This window comes from Cherax quadricarinatus, chromosome 75 (genome assembly GCF_038502225.1).
Source record: "Cherax quadricarinatus isolate ZL_2023a chromosome 75, ASM3850222v1, whole genome shotgun sequence".
In the NCBI taxonomy this organism is placed as follows: Eukaryota; Metazoa; Arthropoda; class Malacostraca; order Decapoda; family Parastacidae; genus Cherax; species Cherax quadricarinatus.
Genome location: NC_091366.1, coordinates 11,917,357 through 11,922,623, shown reverse-complemented (window position 1 = coordinate 11,922,623; position 5,267 = coordinate 11,917,357). Strand labels below are relative to the sequence as shown.

At 44.9% G+C, this 5,267-nt stretch overlaps 1 protein-coding gene across 1 annotated transcript in view; it reads right to left on the bottom strand.

The window, feature by feature from the left end:
* Nucleotides 1-1,902: 1,902 nt before the first annotated feature.
* The window catches only part of LOC128691762 (ras-GEF domain-containing family member 1B-like), a 169,981-nt gene continuing 166,616 nt past the window's right edge, over nt 1,903-5,267 (bottom strand). Inside the window, exon 11 of the mRNA XM_070101052.1 lies at nt 1,903-5,267. This exon is cut by the window's right edge and continues 1,594 nt beyond it. The gene's annotated coding sequence lies outside the window, so the exon portion shown is untranslated.

Below are 5,267 nucleotides of genomic sequence, written 5' to 3'. Positions count from 1 at the left end.
GGCTGATGCTAGTATTATTATGGGGCTGATAGTATTTTTATAGGGCTGATGCTGGTATTTCCATGGGGCTGATGCCAGTTTCTATGGGGTTGGTATTAGTATTTCTATAAGGCTGGTGGTAGTAATTGTGGGGGCTGATGTAATATTGGTAGGAGCTGACTCTAGTATTGTGGGGTCTGGTGCTAGTAGTTGTGGGGGGTTGGAGTTCCTGGGAGCTGATGCTAGTATTTAAATTGGAGATAAGGCTAGTATTTCAATTGGGGCTGATTCTAGTATTTAAATTGGGGGGCTAATGCTTGTATTTATATTGGGGCTGATGCTGATGTTTTTATGGGGCTAATGCTAGTGTTTTTTGTGGGGCTATTTCCATGGGGGCTGATATATATTATGGGGCCGATGCTTGTATATCTGTGGGGGGCTGATGCCGGTATTTCTCTTGGGGCTGATGCCAGCATTTCTATGGCACTGATGCCAGTATATCTGGGGACTGATGGCAGTATTTGTATGGGGCTGGTGCTAGTATTGGTATTGGGGCCGATGCTCGTAGTGATATTGGGGCTGATGTTAGTATTGATATTGGGGCTGAAGCTAGTATATCTGTAGGGGCTGATGCTAATATAGGGGGATATGTGAGGGCTGATGTATATGGTGCTTATTTCAGCCCTATTCAATCTTGATCGTCTGTTACAGGACTGGCAACAGTATCATTAATATCAGACCCCCTTTTCAGTCCCATATTACTAAAGTCCGATTTTAGTACTAGTTAAAGCCCTCTTAAATGTTATCCTCTTTCAGCCCTCAGCTTTATATTACTAATATCACCCCTTAAGCTTTATATTACTATCAGTCTCCTCAGTTTTATATTATTAAAATCAGCCCTTGAGCTGTATATTCCTAGTATCAGTCCCTCATTAACTATATCAGCCGCTTTACGGGAACTTTATTAAAAACATTTTTATTTCTGCTGTTTTATTACCGTTTTACAGAAACTGGTCTCAGCGCGTTAGGTCAGCACTATTTCAGCTCTACTGACATCAGCACTATTTCAGCTCTACTCAAATTAGCCCTGTTTCTACTCTAAAAGTACTGTGTCAGCTCAATTTAAGCCCTTTAGCAACTCTAAGTCCCTATTACCTACCCAATTTGTCAGTATTACCTGATTACCACAACTGTACCTAAGTGCCACACTTTCAGGTCTATTTCAACCCAATATTACTAGTAACCCATTTCACCTAATATCAGCCCTATTTCGGCTAGTAATATTAGCCCCATAAAATTTTGATACCATATTTTAATTAGCCCTATTTTAATTCCAGTATTAACTCTACTTCAGTATTAGTCCCATTTCAGTTCTGATATCAGCACTATATACTCTCAGTTCTTGTCCCGTATATGCAGACACTCTGTATATACTGGATATACCTTTGCAAGTTTAAAGTTGTTTATAATCTGCCGGTTATAATGAAATTATTAACGACAGAATTAAAATTGTCGTTTATAATCGTTTATAAGTACTTAAACGACAATTAATAACGACTATCTGGAGTTTATCTGGAGAGTGTTCCGGGGGTCCGCGGCCCGGTCTGTGACCAGAGGATGCGACCCACACCAGTCGACTAACACCCAGGTACCCATTTTACTGATGGGGAACATAGACAACAGGTGGAAAGAAACACGTCCAATGTTTCTACTCTGGCTGGGAATCGAACCCAGGCCCTCACCGTGTGAAGCGAGAGCGTTAACCACCAGGCCACCAGAGCCCCATTGTCGTTTAGAATTACTCAGTCGTTTATCACTCGTTCATAATTACTAAGTCGTTCATGTTCATAATTACTCAGTCCTTTAGTGTAATTGTTTATAATTTCTTCGTTTATTTAAATAGAGGATAATGAAAGGACACTGAAAAGTCTGTATTTTTATTTACATGGTGCAGATTCCTACAAATAGCTGCGATATTGATTTTAAATTAGTGACAGAACGTACAGGTGGAGGTCCCATATCTGAGACCTCTCTGGTGCGGCCAGCGCTAGCGGCCAGGTCGACGCTACCTGGCTGGTCGACCTGGTCGGCAGGGTTGGTACACCAGTTGTATCCTGTTCACAAAAATAGTGTGTACACGTCCATACAGGTAAACCAGGCGAATACATTACGCTACACACAGTGTGGTGCAGGTCGCTCAAGCCAAAACACACACGCTGACACACACACACACACACACACACACACACACACACACTCTGCTCCTTTCCCCCAACATTTCCATCCCTACCCAAATTCAGGTTAGGTTGGTCAGGAAACAGGACAAGTATTTCCCGACGCGAGTCAGTCATATGATGACCCCACAGTTGGAGCTTTTGGTCATCTGACAGAGGCCTTCCACTGGCTTACCCCTCCACCCCTTTAATAATTATAGTTATTGTAAGTGTCGTCTTGACACCACAAGTGCCCTCTCACCTGCTGCCACAAAATCGACTCAATGATGTAAACACCGGTTAGGCAGTAATCTGCAGTGTGTTGAGACTAGTTTCAAAGGCGTCTAACTCTTTGGAAGTGATACTACGTTTAATTTCGTTGAGTTTAATGAAACAGCCGTTATCTCCTAACTAAACCCGTGACCTTTCCATTAATGAAATTTAACGAGGCTATTACCTTGTCACTGATTCTTAACGAAGTTTTTCACTTCGTTACTGAAACCCAATGAAGCTTATCTCGTAAAAAAAAAAATTCGTTAGGCCTCATTACCTCGTTAATGAGACTTAACGAGCCTTAATTCAATAAATAAAGCTTTATAATAAAGATTAACGTATTGTCAATTTGGCTCATTAGTGGATGCCCCGCTCTGTTCGCCCATTAAACGGGTCATTCAAACAGTATCCCTTAAACGGCGCAAGTAACCAGAAACAGGAAAACGTCCGCGTGAATATTTTTCCTGTTCTAATACATTGTTACCAGTTGTCAAAAGCCCTTGTCAAGAGACACTTGGCCTGTATTGTGGAGGGGAGGGGGGCTTGATTTTGTGTGGGGGTCTTGATATTATGGGAGGGGGTCTTGTTTTGTGTGTATAGCGAAGGGGGGTCTTGTGTGTGTGGAGGAGAGGGTCTTGTTTTGAGTGTGATGGGTTCGGTGGAAGGGGAAGTTAGTCTTCAGTGACTTAATGCTTCAATCACAGACTCTTTCACCGGACGTGCCTTGATATTTCTGATTCTTGATTTACGGAAATGGAGTCACTGAAGTCAGATTACCTCCCGTTTCCCCCCATTACGCATTTAATGCCTGCCATTTCGAGGTCAGTGTAATGACACAAGAGGTGTATCCCGTATAGATGAATCAACGCAAGGAGTGATGGAGGCCAGAGTCCTCCCACCCGTACTCTTGTCAGACACACTGCTCTCCAAGAGAAGACAGTTACCACCGCTGGTGTTGAGAGATGGCTCTACTCTTCCAGAGAAGCCAGCTGACACCGCTGGTGTTGAGGAAGAGGAATATCTCCCAGAGAAGCCAGTTGACACCGCTGGTGTTGAGGAAGAGGAATATCTCCCAGAGAAGCCAGTTGACACCGCTGGTGTTGAGGAAGAGGGACATCTCCCAGAGAAGCCAGTTGACACCGCTGGTGTTGAAGAGGGATATCTCCCAGAGAAGCCAGTTGACACCGCTGGTGTTGAGGAAGAGGGACATCTCCCAGAGAAGCCAGTTGACACCGCTGGTGTTGAAGAGAGAGGGACATCTCCCAGAGAAGCCAGTTGACACCGCTGGTGTTGAGGAAGAGGGACATCTCCCAGAGAAGCCAGTTGACACCGCTGGTGTTGAGGAAGAGGGATATCTCCCAGAGAAGCCAGTTGACACCGCTGGTGTTGAGGAAGAGGGATATCTCCCAGAGAAGCCAGTTGACACCGCTGGTGTTGAGGAAGAGGGACATCTCCCAGAGAAGCCAGTTGACACCGCTGGTGTTGAGGAAGAGGGACATCTCCCAGAGAAGCCAGTTGACACCGCTGGTGTTGAGGAAGAGGGATATCTCCCAGAGAAGCCAGTTGACACCGCTGGTGTTGAGGAAGAGGGATATCTCCCAGAGAAGCCAGTTGACACCGCTGGTGTTGAGGAAGAGGGATATCTCCCAGAGAAGCCAGTTGACACCGCTGGTGTTGAGGAAGAGGGATATCTCCCAGAGAAGCCAGTTGACACCGCTGGTGTTGAGGAAGAGGGATATCTCCCAGAGAAGCCAGTTGACACCGCTGGTGTTGAGGAAGAGGGATATCTCCCAGAGAAGCCAGTTGACACCGCTGGTGTTGAAGAGAGAGGTAATGTTTGTAATGATCACTCACAGCGCACTGCACGACGGCACAAGAGGAGTCTGGATGTGTAACAAGGCCAATGAGACGAGTGAGGGGAAATAATTCGACGCTGCCAAATAACAGTTCCACACTGTTAAGTGACTTTAGGGCAAATCTTTTACTCAACACGTTTCGATCGGTGTAAAACCTCATCTTGCCATACGTGTCAGTTCTACTACTCCAAAACAGTTTAACATTAATGAAACTTATTTTAACGAAGGTGTCATTTGCCGTATTGGCAAGTTTTGCTCTCCAACACTCTGGTGAGATCAGAATAGAAGGAGAGCGAGACGCTGAATGCAATGCACGAGATAGTTACAAGGAGAGAAACAATGAAACAAGGCGAAGAGAGACAAGGAGGAGAGGGGGAATTGGCATGCACAAAGAGGACAAGGATAAAGAGGGGAGCAAAGAGGATGAGGGCGCCAACTTAAGCCAAAGAGGAGAGATGCAGGACAAAGAGGACATTGACCAGAGGGGGATTTACCGAGACATTACCGGAGGCAGCAGCAGCAGGGTGATGGTGGTACAGGGTTGTCAGTAGTGTGGGGTCGATTCTGGTGGTATGCGGCTGTGGGTGTTGCATTTGGGGACTACAGGTGACACTCAGATCTTTTCGCTTCCATTTAAACAAATTATACAGACGAAGTGCTTAGCAGGAATTATATACACAAACCTTCCATCGCTCGGCAAAGCCTCCAGCTTATTTTATATAAATCAAAATATGTACAACCACTTCGGTGAAGTCTCTTCTCATATACAAGTCAGCTAGCTGGGGGCTGTGTCAAGGGAATCAAAACGTAAGAAGTCTTTGGTTTGACGAGTTTGTAAGATTCACACACACACACACACACACACACACACACCAATTAGATAAGAGGATAACGGCAGGTGAACATAGACAACGGAATATAATCATACATAGTTATAAGTGAACAT